This window comes from Sycon ciliatum, chromosome 2 (genome assembly GCF_964019385.1).
Source record: "Sycon ciliatum chromosome 2, ocSycCili1.1, whole genome shotgun sequence".
NCBI classification, from domain to species: Eukaryota; Metazoa; Porifera; class Calcarea; order Leucosolenida; family Sycettidae; genus Sycon; species Sycon ciliatum.
This window is the reverse complement of record NC_088644.1, coordinates 49059890-49076113: the sequence shown is the minus strand read 5'-3', so window position 1 is coordinate 49076113 and position 16224 is coordinate 49059890.

Sequence of the window (16224 nt, the reverse complement as noted above, 5' to 3'; positions counted from 1 at the left end):
CTTTCTTTCCTTGTGTTTCTTATTATTCCTTTTTGAAACCAACATTTCACACTCACTTTGCGCACTTTCTCTCGCATCCTTAACTATGTTACTAGTACAAACACAAATAGGAGATCCCCCAGATAGGCGTTAGCCTTTGGGTAATCCTGAAACGAGAGAGCTTGGAAGCTCAGGGCCCAACGCTATGCTTTTTTGCCTTGATGACCTAGACAAAAAAAAGCATAGGGATGTTATAAATTCTTTAAAAAAATCCTCTTTTTTTTAAGACATAACCTGGGATTCGAACCCGCACTATCGCGCGCCCTGCATGCATCCCCGATACACTTCGCATACATACTAATCAGGGAGTCGTAAAATACCGGTATTTTACGACTCCCTGATACTAATTCTTCCAAGTTGTTTCACATTGTGATCTGACGGCAAAAAAGCATAGTTGTTTCACATTATTATCTTGCATTTGAAAGCCCTATTTGAATATGCATTGTGGCCAGCCGTCTTTGATGGCACGGTACGGTAGGGGACAGGTACGGGACAGGTACGATCGAGGGTAATACGACACCCGTACCGTACCGTACCATCAAACACAGCTGGCCACATACAGCTGCCCACAATATTCAAATATGGCTTTCAAACGCAAGATAATGACGTGAAGCAACTTGGAAGAATGGGTATGAATGCGAAGTGTATGGGGGAATGCATGTAGGGCGATAGTGCGGGTTCGAATCCCAGGATATGCCTGAAAAAAATAGGAGAATTGAAAAATTTATAACATCCTATGCTTTTTTGCCGTCAGATACGGATAGCGCCAGGCGTGACACAAACAAACAAACAAACACACACACAAATACCAAACGAGAGAGCTTGGAAGCTCAGGGCCCTGCGCTATGCTTTGTTGCCTAGCTCATCGTGCATGTTGTTAGAACTGATGGAAATGCTTTTTCCTTTGATTAGCTACATCATTGTATTGCAAAAACGTTTCAATGAGATACTGAAGTACAAGTAACGTCTTTTGCATAGCTATGGGACCGGCGCTGACTTTGCCGATCACGAGCGTTCTGGAGTCGACGGGATGTCTGTCCTGACGTTTCCTGGGACCGGCGCTGACTCTGCCGATCACGGGCGTTCTTCTTCTTCTTCTTCTTCTTCTTCTTATTATTATTATTATTATTATTATTATTTTAACTGGTTTGAGGGAAAGAGACAAACGGGAAATTATTATTATTATTATTATTATTATTATTATTTAAATAACCGACGAGGAGACAACAGTCGTAAAATAGCAATGAAAAATATCAATTGTGCACTCATAATCATGTATAAACAATTAAAATGAAACAATTCCAGAACGTTTTCGTGTGACCATCATCAGTGGAACATCGTCACATAGTAAGAATCACTAAAACAACCAGTTATATAGCTAGAGTAACATGAAAAGAAGCGTGAGAATGCAGCACAGCTAGCGGTTATGCATAACGCGTGTAGTGTGAACCTTTGCAGTGTATCTGAGAATGGTAGCAGTAGATGAATGTGGCAGCTGTGAGTGCGTGTGAACAAAAACTGGTGAGTGCGTATTATTTAAAAAGTGTGAGTGCTACAACATTTTCTTTTTGCTTGCATAGAACAGGGTCACGTGTGCGAATATATACAGCTTCCAACACCTGCAACTGCTTAAAGCTTAACGCTTCTTTTCATGTTACTCTAGCTATATAACTGGTTGTTTTAGTGATTCTTACTATGTGACGATGTTCCACTGATGATGGTCACACGAAAACGTTCTGGAATTGTTTCATTTTAATTGTTTATACATGATTATGAGTGCACAATTGATATTTTTCATTGCTATTATTATTATTATTATTATTATTATTGTGGAAGAGAAAAGGACATATGGATACGAGTTAAGAGTAACTCTCCATCACTGTAACATGATACTATATACAGTCAGAAAGTGCAATAACTAGGCACAAACTGACAGAGTACTGAAACATTCGACGTCCTGACACCTAGCTTCAACACATCTCCGTAGCGCTAACCGACAGCCTTCCAACTTGGAAGGTTCAAGGTTATGGAAAAGACCAAAGAGGGGAAGGCAAGCGCAACGAAAACGAGCAAAAGCCACAGTCCCAACGGAACAACGGAGCGGAGATGTGTTGAAGCTAGGTGTCAGGACGTCGAATGTTTCAGTACTCTGTCAGTTTGTGCCTAGTTATTGCACTTTCTGACTGTATATAGTATCATGTTACAGTGATGGAGAGTTACTCTTAACTCGTATCCATATGTCCTTTTCTCTTCCACATTTATTTATGGCTCAATATCCGAGTTTCAAATTATTATTATTATTATTATTATTATTATTATTATTATTATTATTATTATTATTCAAATAATCGACGTGGAGACAACAATTTTATAATAGCAATAAAAAGAACAAATTCTGCAGTCATCGCCACACTACAACGAAGTCATGTAAGTTTACCAGAATTAATTTTCTTGTCACATTCATCAGTGGAAAGTCGTGACTGAAGAGTAACCATGCTGAACAATGATTAAATATACATTCAATGATGTGTTACGAGAACAAAATACAGTGCCAAAATAGAAAGAGGGAAGGTGAGACAATAGCAGTGAAGTGAGAGCTAAGTGCAACGGTGGGTGAAAAACTAATAATCTTCACTTGTTGTCTCACCCTAAGTGTCTGCAGGTGTATGATGATTTTAGTTTTTCTGTTCTTTGTCGTGCACGGTATGCTAGTCAGTTGAAAGTACTTGAGGCTGTTTGTATTCGTTTGCATAAGCCTGATCTTTGTAAGCAGAAGAAACATGTAGTTGCGTTAAAATTGTTTTCGTAGGTGCACAGCATGATTGTTTGTCTCACTACACAGTTTTAGCGTTATAATTATTAGTTTTTCACCCCCCGTTGCACTTAGCTCTCACTTCACTGCTATTGTCTCACCTTCCCTCTTTCTATTTTGGCACTGTATTTTGTTCTCGTAACACATCATTGAATGTATATATATATATGCTATTATAAAATTATTATTATTATTATTATTATACTGACGGCAACTAACATCCATTCTGATTGCATTTACTCGTCTCCCTACTTCGTTTTTTTCTTCAGAAAATCTCCCCATACAGCAGGGAGTCGTTTACATAATATGACTCCCTGCTATAGATCTAAATGACTGTATATACGTTATAATTATTATGCTATCGGCCTACATGCGATTCCCGGGCTGGTCGACAGGCGGCCCAGCCAGCCTGCTAGTGGGATCTCGGCCTCGCACACAAACCCACAGAAAATGTTACTGCACTGAATGCATTCCCCCGATACACTTCGCATATATACTCATTCTCTTGATGGTACCGTACTCTTGATGGTACGGGACAGGTACGGGATAGCGCTAGGCATATCGATGGCACAAACAAACAAAAATATTGTGGCCAGCTGTCTTTGCTGGTACGGTACAGTACGGGACAGATACGGGATAACGCGAGGCGTGACACAAACAAACAAACAAACAAATAAACAAACAAACAAACACCAAATTAAAACTGTGTGGACCCTGGCTAGCGCCAGACGTTACTGAAGTAACGTCTTCTGCATAGCTACGGGAATTAAAGCTGTGTGGACCCTGGCTAGCGCCAGACGTTACTGAAGTAACGTCTTCTGCATAGCTACGGGAATAAAGATTATTATTACTCAGCTTATCTACGCCCCATTTTTGATTATGCAGATACTGCTTGAGCTGGAATTTCCACAACCCGTGCTGCCAAGCTCGAAATTCACCACAAAAAAGTTCTCAAAATCCTCCTCCGAAAACCCCGCATGCTTCCATCTTCCACCCTTTATGCCCTTGCTGACACAACCCCTTTGTCTAAGAGACGTAATTCACATCTTGTCACCCTTATCCATTCTCTCAAACTCAATCTGTGTCCACCTCACCTCCACTGTTTCAACTGGTTCTCTTCCCGTAGCACGAGAAACTCCCTTTCCCTTCCGAAACCTAAGTCCTCCTTTCTACTTCACTCTCCCTTTTTCATTGCGTACTCTGCGTGGCTGGCACTTCCCCAAGAAGCTAAGGACCTTTCTTCCCTCCGCCTTTTTAAGAGCCTTGTCGCGCCTTGACTTTGATTTTGTGTTTCTCATTTTGTTGAAATCACTGCTTATCCATGCCGGTTCATTTTTCTTCTCCTCCCCTTCTCCCTGCCTTGCCGTGGTTGGCTAACACCCTCTCTCTTTGTATTGGCCGGTGTTCTCACTGTGCTATGAGATGCCGTAATAAATAAATAAATAAATAAATAAAATGACTACACCATAGCTCAGTGGTTAGAGCATCGCTGGCTACAAGCGAGGGTCCCTGACTCGAGTCCTGGTAGCGACAGTAAAAAATTTCTTCAGACTTTTCCCGATTGTGTCTTTCCCTCAAAACCAGTGCAGAACAAAATGAATTAATAACTATGGCAAGCAAGGTAAGGTAAGGAGTACACGTACACAATGACAGCGCTATGAAGGTGTTGTTTTTCATTTGTTTGCATTTTCCCACGTCCTGTGACTAGGGTCCAGCGGATAATGCTCCGAAAATTTTCGTATAATGCTAACCATAATGCTCCAAAAACTGCCTTATAATGCTGATTATAATGCTTCAGCAAGGGATATAATGCTGTTGGTTTGGAACAAAAATGGAAGAAAGTCTGCACATTGTCAAACTTCCAGGAAATTATGCATATCGTCGATCTGCATCAGAAGTTGCCACCTTTTCACTACTTCTTAGCACTATAAGACATGATCGCTTCTCCATTGATTGCTCTCCATTCCAACTTTGTTGCAGGTTTGTGGCAGAATAATTGGTGTATCAAATCCCTCTCCTAATTATTCATGTAGTGAGAGATGAAACCATTATTGCAGGTAGTCAATCATTGTTGGGATGAAGTTAACCTTGGCAAATAGTATTCCTGCCTGCAGACAAGCCGTCACTGCGTCCACTCTGTGAATGATATCTTCATCTGAAACACCAGACGTGAGGCCAGCTCCTGAGATCCGATCTCAGATGGAGAGCCCTCCCATTTGCGGAAATCCTGAAAACACGCGGTCAGAAGTTATTTTGCCACTCTACATCCTTTGCTTGTGCTCTCATCTTCTTCTTGAGATGGTGTGTAGACATATGGCTTGCCACAATACTCTTCCTTTCTGATAGCATTTGACTGTAGGCCTGGCATTACAACCGTCCACAACTAACTTTACGTGCTTCATCAGGAAAGTAGGACAGGCGCTGCTGAGCAATCGACTTGGTACTGAGTCCATGAGAAATTCTAGTTCTTTTCGAGCCTCCTGAGCTGGAGCTGGACTCGGCAAAGGCAGTTCCTTTGGAACGAGCTCTTTCTGTTTATAGCCGCTCCTTCATCCTGGTCCAAATTTAGCAATGCATCAGTGTCTACTTCAGTATCGCTAGAGATGCTATCGCCAGAGCCTCTGGCACAACTAAAAAACTCGTCTTCGTCTGTTTGATATTCACTTCGCGTATGTCTCCTCCATAGCTCTCCATTATTCTAAAAGTACTTCGGTAAAAGAAACCTCGTAAATAATTTCTCCGGATTTGTGTCAATTGAACTGTCTCGGCCTCGGTTGGGCATGCTTCACAAAAGGCTTGTATACATTTACCTGACCACATCGCTACAATCATAACGTTTTTATGTAGCAATAGTTATGTAGCGTTTAATAGTGCTAAAGGTGTTATGTGTCTACGCAATCACAAAGTCATGCGCCGGTACAATGAATAGTGCTCAAATGCCCGGAATGGGCGGATCGTAGTACGCAAGAGGTACACAAAAGGAGTAAAATAGGGGTGTTTCGTTGTTACTCAGAGTTTCATGGCAAAAACCAACATCAGACAACATCTCATGATCATTATTGTAGCCGATTGTTGCCAAAAACCTGGGATTTCCCGATATTATCCTCTATGAAACTCGTTATGCCGCTCAAACCTCACATAATGCTCGTTTTGTTCCTTTCTAATGCTCCATAATGCGGTGCTCGAATAGTCGTATAATGCCGAATATAATGCCGGCATTATCCGCTGGACCCTACTCCGGAGACGCATGGACGTTGCCTTGCCTAATTCGTTGTCTATCACCACTGGTAGGGTGATCCGCGGGCGTCCGAGCCAGCCCCGATTCTGTCGCTGGAAATTACGTTATGAATTTGAGCAACTGTTACGTTGTACAGCAGGTACGAGCAATTCATATTTACATGCTCACCGGTTTTCGTTTCGGAGTCCCGCGCTGTGACTCATCTAATTTCTATTTCGTTTGCCTTAATTGGGGCGCTGTCACCCCGTCGGGTGCGAGCACCCTTGGACAGAAGCACTTCACTGAACGACAAGATATTGTGTTCATTTTCGTTTTCCTCTTCTGCTTCTGTTGCACAGTTTGAATGTGTGCTTTTTCGTACTCTGCTCACGATCGAACCATGCGCGGCTCGATCTCCATAATAATTATCTTCCCTTGCCATGACTAGCATTAGTATGCGTTGTGTACTCACTCGCTGCTTGGCACCCTTGCAGCGCATCTTTCTTCTGTTTCAACCCAGTGCCTGCGTGCACGGACGGTACGGGATTTGCGATGCCACATCAGCGTTGGTGTGTCGTTGTGCTTCGTTGTTGTTTTGTTCTTTGCTGAGTTGAGTGGTCGTTAAAAAACTGAGAAAGAACGGGTCGTTGACAGGGCGTGATTTCGATGTGATGCGCCCTCTCTCATCCAAACCACATGTAGGACTCAGTGAGCAGTCATGTCTCCATGACCGATCACGCGTGCGCACGATCCCCGTGACCAATCAAACAGTCACACGTACTATCATGCTTATGTTTATGGACTCGATGTACACAATATAGCATGTTATAAGCAGGATATATTTAAAAATAAAAAATAAAAAAAGATAAGTAGGATATGCCGGTCGTACGTACACGTATTAGGTACAGTGCTGGCAACTGAAATCCGCCCCCCCCCCCCTAGCGTCTCGTACGAATCGCTAACGCGGCTAGCGCACCGCTAGGGGGTCGGATTTCAGTTGCCAGCACTGTACGTACATGTAGTAGAGTATGTGATAACAAGAGTACATAAACGGTTTATGTACTCTTGGTGATAAGCAGAATGTGACCCTTGTACTCGGGTGCTACCGTACCCTCATATCAATCCCTCCTGCTTCGCAGTCGGGATTGATATTCGGCGGTATCACCCTCGTAATCATGTAACATTCTTTACTTATGGTATGGTATTGATTTATTTGAATTCAGTATCTCAACAGTACAATGTACAACTTGGGAACATCCGAATGACATAGATACATGTACATAGACATAAAAGTGGAGTAGGTGCTACAGCTGATCATTTTATCGCAGGTGGCGGGACTAAACTAATACCAGTATGCAAGTACACAAGAAACAAAAGCTGAATAATTTTTTTTACGGGGTAACGGCCTCTTTTACGGGCAAAATAAAGTCACGTAGACGTGAAAAAATTGAGATACCACGAAAGGTAAAATAGAATTTTATTCAAGTACAATACATTGGGAAACTCCAAGGAATTCCACGTAAAACAGACGAAATTCAGTTTTCAATGGCCGATGCCTACCCCAGCACCATCCTGCGTCGACAGGCCTGTCAGGCGCCTTCATGGATCACTGCAAATTGGCTGCGAACTCACACCCAAGCCATGATGATTGAAAATGGCTTGTCCCACTTGAGGGCGAGGCGACCAGCAAGTCGCTTCTGATAGCTGGCGTATTCGCGATGTAGCACCCCATCGTGGAACAAACCAGTGGTGTGAACGACCCACGGAGGTCCTCGGAGGCCTGACGGTACTTCTTTTTCTTCGCGTTAGCAGCGCGGTTGGAAGTAGCTTCCCAGGATGAATGGGAGTACCTGGGTGCGTTGGCATCAATGATGCGATTATCAAAAAACGCCACCCTGTTATCCTCCCAAACACCCCGGGCAAGCCAATCTGCCCGAAGAGCAGGCTGCCCCGTCCGATCACCCTCCGGCACCATGATCGGCTCGACGATAACACCACTGAATGCCATATCAGCTAGCTTTGCATCGCTATCACGCAGATCATTGTGGCCTCGCTTGATAAGTCCCCCTTTCGGGCAGTCAAGGCCATGCTGGAGAGAGAAGGGCTTCCCGCAACCATCACATTGCGCTGGCAGGGCAAGCGGCTGCCGACCATAGCGGATGGCAAGTTGATCGCGGAATTCTGTACTCGACAGATCATACCCCTCGCGCTTCAGGGGCAACACCTTAAAGCCATCCGGAGGCATTTCCCCGTACGATGCGGGAGAGGGTGCGCTCCTCAAGCTGTGGCAGGTCACTGAGAATTGATTGGCTGATTTCAGCGGAAATCACATCTCCTTCCCTGCTGATTTGGCTTGTGATGCGGCGACAGTGAGCGCTGTGATCATTTACGTTTACGGGGTTACCAGATTGGATGGAGTTGCGCAGGATGTCAGTTGCGTTTCTCGAATTCTGTTAAGCCTGGGGTGCTGTGTGGACAGGATCGGCCAAAGCCAAGCCACCATACATATACTTGACTGGCAGGGTGAGGAGCTGGTGTTCCCGAGGAAGAACCTCCCGCCCAAGGATGGCTGGGGCAAATTGCTCTAGGATGACGTCTCGAAGCGGAGCAAACTCCTCTTCAAGACCCTGGACAACACGCTGCAGGTATGATCACTCACATGAGAGCGAGCGATTCAACGCACAATACGCCGACTGGGGGTATTTCCTGGCAGCAGCGGCAAGGCAATTGACACTGCTCACAAAAGCTGAATAAATACGTACATGTACATGTACAATCATATACATGTATATGTACATATACATGTACATAATTTACTCAAAGTCGTAGGAGTAGGAAGCAAGTTTTTAGCTCCTGCCTTTCCATCTATGGAATAGCCTTTCGGCCACTTTTGTAAGTATAGGTGGACCTGGAACTAGTCCCAGCCCTAATATGGTGGAGAACTCAAATATGGACCTGGCCTTGCTGCTGGATGGGGAGATTCGTGACTTGGCCAAAAAGTCAGGACTTGCAGGTGTGGACTCGTTGGCCCGACCGGACCTTGTACTTCAACTTCGCGCCATGGACATCGGCAAATCAGGTATGCCAGCGCTAGTGAGCTCTATCAGTGCACTGTCCTCGACTATCACTGCATTAACTGTGGAAATGGTATCCCTCAGGGAGGACAGGGATAGGGAAGTTAGAGAAATGAAAGCAACCATTGATGGCCTCGTGGCGAAGATGATACACCTTGAGGAAGGCGGGAGTCCAAACCTGATTGCACAATCTACAACCCCGAGTACAACGTACAGTAGTGTAGCTAGTTCAGGTAGTACAGGGGCTGGGGTGAGGGAAACCGTCACTCGGACTCGTACTCCCCCCAACGCACACTCTACCAACCGTACCCGCACTTCCCAAACATCGACACATGTACACCAGACCTCATCACGCACTGAAACACCACCGGCTGCACCAACCAGATCAACATTGGCTACAACAAGTACAAGTGAAAATACGGGAAGCAGTTCGGACGGCTGGGCCGAAGTTGTACGGCGTCGGGTCACGTCCCGGTACGTGAAGCCTGTGGCCCCAGCTAACCCCAACATCCTTACAGGCGTAGAAAAAGTCGCGAAATCTGTGTTCTACGTGGGCAATGTCCACATGGAGTGTAGCGCTAACGCAATTACTGACTGGTGCAAGGACCGTGAGGTTGAGGTGCTCAATTGCAGTATTAGCGAATCCCGGACCTTTGGCACAGCATATGCACGACTGACTGTCCTAGCGACGGATGAAAGCAAAATACTCAGTGCAGGATTTTGGCCGGCAACAATTAGCCACACCGTCCGTAAGTGGCGCTTTGCCGACGGTACCAATGTGACTGAACGTGGTGGTGATAGTTCCTCGTCATAATCATGTTGTCTATGTCTTCCCTCAACTTGCATGCTACCCCATTCTACCCCAGATCAGAATCCGACCTAACGCTGATAACCATGAATTGTCGGTCTCTCGTCAATAAATTAGCTGAACTTTCGATTGTTCTGGAGAGCACTAAGCCAAGTATTGTTTGCCTCACGGAGACCTGGCTGTGCCCATCTGTTTCCGTGCATGTACCGGGCTATTCCTGTTTCAGAAGAGACAGACCAGCACACGAGAACAGAAATGCACACTCTTTCACTAGAGGATATGGTGGTGTCGCGGTGCTTGTCCGGACTGATGCTTTTCAACATATTCTCCACAGACCCGACCTGCAGCGTCAGGGCTGTGAATCTACCTGGGTGGAAGTTAAGTCTCAATGCACCCCTAACCCTATTCTTGTATGTTGCATGTATCGACCCCCTTCCCAAACGGCGGAACAATTGTCCTTCTTCTCGGATATGCTGGTCGATGCTATACAGTCCTCTTGCTATGATGAGTGTGACTTCTTCCTGACGGGGGATTTTAATGCCAAACATAATGATTGGTGCTCTTCTGACTCCACCTCTACAGCCGGTACCAACCTACAGACAGTTTTTTCAATGCTTGGGCTCCAACAACTAGTGAGTTTCCCAACATACACTTCATCAGCGGGTGCCAACTCATGTCTTGACTTGTTGGTAACCAACAAACCCCAACATGTCCTCTCAGTCGACCACGCAGCTCCTCTTGGCACATCTGATCATCTGCAGGTTGTTTGTACGCTCAACTATGCATCGTGCTCGACACCACAAGCGACTGCTAAATCGTCCCTCCATCCCCAGGCTCAGTACAGGTATAAACAAGTGCCTACCCGTGTCTGGCAGGTTGTGAATGAAGACTTGTCTAGGTTGGACTGGTCATTACTTCATCGGCATTCTGATGTTGATGATGCCATTGTCCTGTTTGATGCTTTACTACAGTCAGCATTCCATCGTCATCTGTTGCCTTACAAAGTTATTCCGCGGACAGGAGACTACATTAGGCCTCGTCCTACTATGCGGGATGCATCCCGACCCTGGATCACTCCGGACCTCAAGTGTGCTGTGAAACTGAAGCGAGATTTGTATAGCATTTATAGGAAGTATCCAACCAGTGAAAACTTCATTGCCTTTAAGCGCAAGCGTAACGAAGTGAAATGTTTGTCACGTACCCTCCATCGTCAGTATGTACAGTCGGTTCATGCCACCCTGTCTTCCCATGATCGCCCTAGTCTCCATCAATTTCTCCGCCATCTCCGTAAGAACTGTAGTCGGGAGCCGATCCGATCAATGACAGCTTCAGACGGCACGGTAGCAACAGATCCCGCAGACATAGCAGACATATTGAACACGCAGTTTACGTCGTTTGGACTTCCTGACGACCCTACGTGGCCTATACCACCACTCACCCCTTCACCCTCAATACCTGCGTCCCTCCTATCATTGTCGACTGGTACAGCCCAAGTGAGGAAATATCTCCGTAATCTGAAAACTGGCAAGTCCCCTGGTCAAGACGGAATTACCAACGAAGTTTGGCGAGCTCTTGCTCCGTCTGTTGCCTATCCTGTGTCAATTATCTTGAATATGTCATTTCGTGAAGGGAAATTCCCAGCCATGTGGAAAACTGCGGTAGTCGTGGCCACCTACAAAAATAGAGGACCACGCACCACCCCCAGCAACTATCGCCCTATCTCATTGCTCTCTACTTTATCAAAAGTGTGCGAACGTGTTGTATATGACATCATTTATGATCATGTTCGCATTTCACTTTCGCCAGCACAGTCGGGCTTTTGTCGGGGTGACTCCACCAGGTACCAGGTTACCCGCCTCGTGCAAGACATCCACACCGCCCGGAACGCCCATAACCATGTTGGTTTAGTTTTCTTCGATCTCGCAAAGGCCTTCGACACTGTTTGGCACAGGGGTCTCTTAGCTAAGCTGCGAACAGTATATCGCATTGATGGCAAGGCTATCGGCTGGCTCTCATCGTATCTCTCTAACCGACATCAGCTTGTACGCCTCTCAACTGTGTTATCGGAGCCTTTACCCGTTACTTCTGGAGTCCCCCAGGGTTCAATCCTTGGGCCACTGCTATTTCTCCTGTATATTAATGACCTCCCCGATACTGCCCCTGGTGTCAGCCTTTTCGCTGACGACACAGCTCTGCTTTGCTCCAATGCTTGCCCTATACGCCTGCACGAAGCCATGCAAGATAGCATTGGGAAAGTTATAACCTGGATGCATGATTGGAAGTTGCAGCCAAACGTTGATAAAACGGCAGCTATGTACATTTCCCCTTCTCCCCCTTCCCTGCCACTTTGTTTTCCTTCTTCAAGTGTTGCTATTCGCATTGTTGAAGAGCATAAGCATCTTGGCGTTATTATTGACTCTAAATTGTCGTGGTCACCCCATGTGCAGTATGTCTGCAAGCGCACAAGCTCCATCCTTGGGGCTCTTCAAGCCCACTGTAGACATCTTCCTCTTTCTTGCAAACGCTTGTTTTATCGTTGCTATATATTGCCCTTACTTGACTACTGTGATACTGCTTGGTGTGGCATAACTACTACTGTATTGAACAAGCTAGAAACCCATAACCGCATGCTCCTTAAAATCTTATTTAGCAAAGATCGTCGCTTTCCCTCCGCTAGTCTTTACGAAATTGCCAAGATCAGTCCCCTTTCCACTCGACATAAGTACCACCTCTGTGTTCTCATACATAAAATATTACTAAATAAAATACCCTTGCATATGCAGGCTTATAATTGGTTCTCCGAAACACGGAACACCCGGAACTCACTCAGTCTCCCACGCGCTGCCTCCACCCTATTCACTAGATCCCCGATCTTTGCTGGCTATGTGTTTTGGGCAACATTACCAACGCAGGCCAAGACCAGCACGTCGATGGATAATTTTGTTGCTAAAATCTCTGCTCAATTATAGGTTTCATGTATATCCTGCTGGTTTGTCTCCTCCTTTGCCTTCTTTGCCTCTTATTTGTATTCTTTTATCTGTTTTACTGCTGTGGTTGGCTTTCACCCTTGTCTCAGTTTTATTGGCCGTCATCATGATGTGCCATGAGATAATGATATAAATACAAATACAAAAACATATACATGTACATATACATGTATATTTATTTATTTATTTATTCAACATCTCCTGGCCCGTCCGAAGACTGCCAATAAACATGGGAGGTCAGGTGATAGCCAACCACGGCAAGCTAAAAGGGGAAAAAAAAGAAAAAAAGAAAAAAGAAAGATGCTGTCAGAGAGGGAAAGGAGATAGGGAGAGAAAAAGAAAGGGAGGCACATTAATAATACATGGGATCACTTCGGATGAGACAGTGTGGAAAGCTGGACTGTGAATTTCCTGATATCCTGGCATGTCTTAATGCTAGTAGGCAGGTTAGACCAAAGGGAGTATGCTGAGAAGAAAGGGGATTTCAAAAACAGAGAGGAACTAGCTCGGGGCAGTGATAAGGCATTGCGTGTTGGTCTAGTGGTAACAAACCAGTTGTACTTGGCAATATGTTTCGGGACTTGGGCTAGGAAGATTTTTTGCACAAGGATACAAAGATGCTGCTGATGTCGGGCAAGAAGAGGGTGCGTGGAAGCAAGTTTATAAAGACAAAGGGAGGCAAATGTTTGGTCTTTTCGAAACAGAATTTTCAGAAGCAAGCGTTGATGTACCTCCAGTCTGTGGAGTAAAGTCTGAGACAACCCGCACCAAGCTATATCGCAATAGTCAAATATAGGCAAAATGTACGACTTAAAGAACAATTCTCTGCAGTTATCATTCAAGTGTTGGCAGTGGGGTTGTAGCATACCTAAGGACGCACTCGCACGCTTGCACACAGACTGGACTTGTGGAGACCAGGAGAGTTGGCGGTCGAGAATAACGTCCAGGTGCTTGTGCTCGTTAACAACTTTAATAGGTGTACTATTTAGACCAGGAAAATACAGAAGTTGAGTGGGGGGCGAGGGAGAGAAGAACATGGCCTCGGTTTTGGCGAGGTTAGGCTTCAGTTTCCAGGTTTCCATCCATGTTACTGTAGCGTTGACCCCGGACTGCATGGAGGCCGTGAGGTTGTCTGCCGAGCTGTCGGAGCACATCAGAGCAGTGTCGTCAGCAAAAAGACTTACATTTGGTACAAGGGCTGGCAAGTCATTAACGTACAGTAGAAATAGGAGCGGCCCAAGTATGGACCCCTGGGGTACCCCAGACACGACTAGTAATGGGTCTGATAGGGAGGTAGATACTCTGACAGTCTGGTGGCGGCAGGAAAGATAGGATGAGAGCCATTGCAGGGCTGGACCGTGTACCAAGAAGACGGACTCTAGCTTTGCAAGCAGACCACGATGCCAGACGGTGTCGAAAGCTTTCGCTAGGTCAAAGAACACGATGCCAACATGCCGCCTGAGGTTCCGCTGGGTGTAGATGTCTTGTACTAGACGTGTTAGTTGGAAAGTTGTGGAGTCTCCACGGCAGAAACCGGATTGAGATGGTGAAAGCGCTGGGGTGACGTGGCAGTACAGAGACTCAAAGAAAATACGTTCACAGACCTTGGACACAGCGGGAAGGAGAGAGATTGGTCTGTAGTTGCCAGCCTGAGAGCGTTGGCCTTTCTTATAGATCGGGACGATAACAGCAGATTTCCAGACGGACGGAAATACTCCTGTACGATATGACATGTTAAAGAGCAGGCACAAGGGATAGGACAGAGATGGCGCAAGCCATTTGAGAACCTCATTGGGTATGCCATCTTCGCCAGGGGACTTACAATTCTTCAGGAGTTTGAGGTGCTTACAGACGGTAGCAGTCGTGGTAACGACGCGTGTGAGTGGTGCGCTAAGTTCAGGGGCTGGGGACAGCGATGGAATGACCCAATTCGGATCTTCCGGAATGCCGGATGAAACAAACTGCTTGTTCAGTGTGTCTGCAATCGCCTTCACATCGTGCTGGCGGTTGCCATTGGAGTCCGTCAGGTACTGGATTGGCGCGCGGGAGGTCCCGCGGCACTGGTTGCGAATGAATTGGTGGAGTGATGGGCGATCGGGGGAGGAGAGTGTTGCAGAAAGAGAGTTTAGAAAGGAGCGGTGTGAGGTACGAGAAAGGTGCTTGACGAAGTTGCGTTGAACTCGGTAAGCCTCCCGGTTAACCGGCGTTGGGAATTTCTTGTAGATGCTGAAAAGATCACGCTTGCGCTTCACTTCAGATACGAGGGACCGTGTCACCCAGGGGGGACTAGATGTCGAGGATGTTGGGTTGGAATGTTTCCGGTTGTTGTAGCCGATAGCAAAGTTAGAGAGGTGCTGTTGGAACCCTCGTTCAAGGACGGCTGCAAAGTGATCTACCGCGGCGTCAACAGTTGGAGAGCCTTCTGGTTGCAGAAACGACCAGTCGTGGCAGGAGAAATCAGCGTTCATAGAGTCCCAGCACTGAGAGGGAACTCGACGGAAGCGATATGGGAACGGTTTGCGAGAAGGAAGTGGCAGGTCTGGATCCGAGGGCAATGAGACGGCGAACTGGCATGAAACCATGAGATGGTCCGAGGAGCCAAGAGCGCAAGCTGTGTGAACGTCCGTCGCCAGCAGGGGTTGGTTCGTGAAGACAAGGTCTAGACATGACTGTGTTCCGGAAGATGTTGTGTGCGTTGGACTCTGCACCAGCTGATCCAAACCGAAGCAGGTAAGGGTGCGAAAAAGTGCCGTCCCAGCAGGACACGTTAAATCCGATGGGCACCACCGTTTGTGCTTACTGTTGAAGTCCCCAGCCATTATGACATGGTACGATGACATGGGAACGGTTACCAAAGCACTAGCTAGCATATCACAGAAGTGGTCTATTTCCGTGGTTTTGACTGAGGGCGGACGGTAGGTACAGCAGACGAGGATGGGTGTCGGGGAGCCTAAGATTGGGTGAAGCTCAACCCATACGGATCCACAGGTCGGACGAGCAAGGTCGTCGCGAACTTGGACTCTTCCGAAGCGATTTTGCCGGACAAGAATCGCAACTCCACCATATCCTCTGGTTGCCGTACCGGATTTGTTATCATGAGGTGGTCGGTCGCGACGAAATGTGGTATAACCGGAGATGGTGAGCGCTATGCTTGGATTTAGCCATGTTTCATTTAGACAGATGACATCAGGTTTGTTGAAATCAGCAATGACAGACCACACACACCACCCCCACAACAAACCAAACAACCACAACCCCCAACACCCACAACCCCAAACCCCAACCCC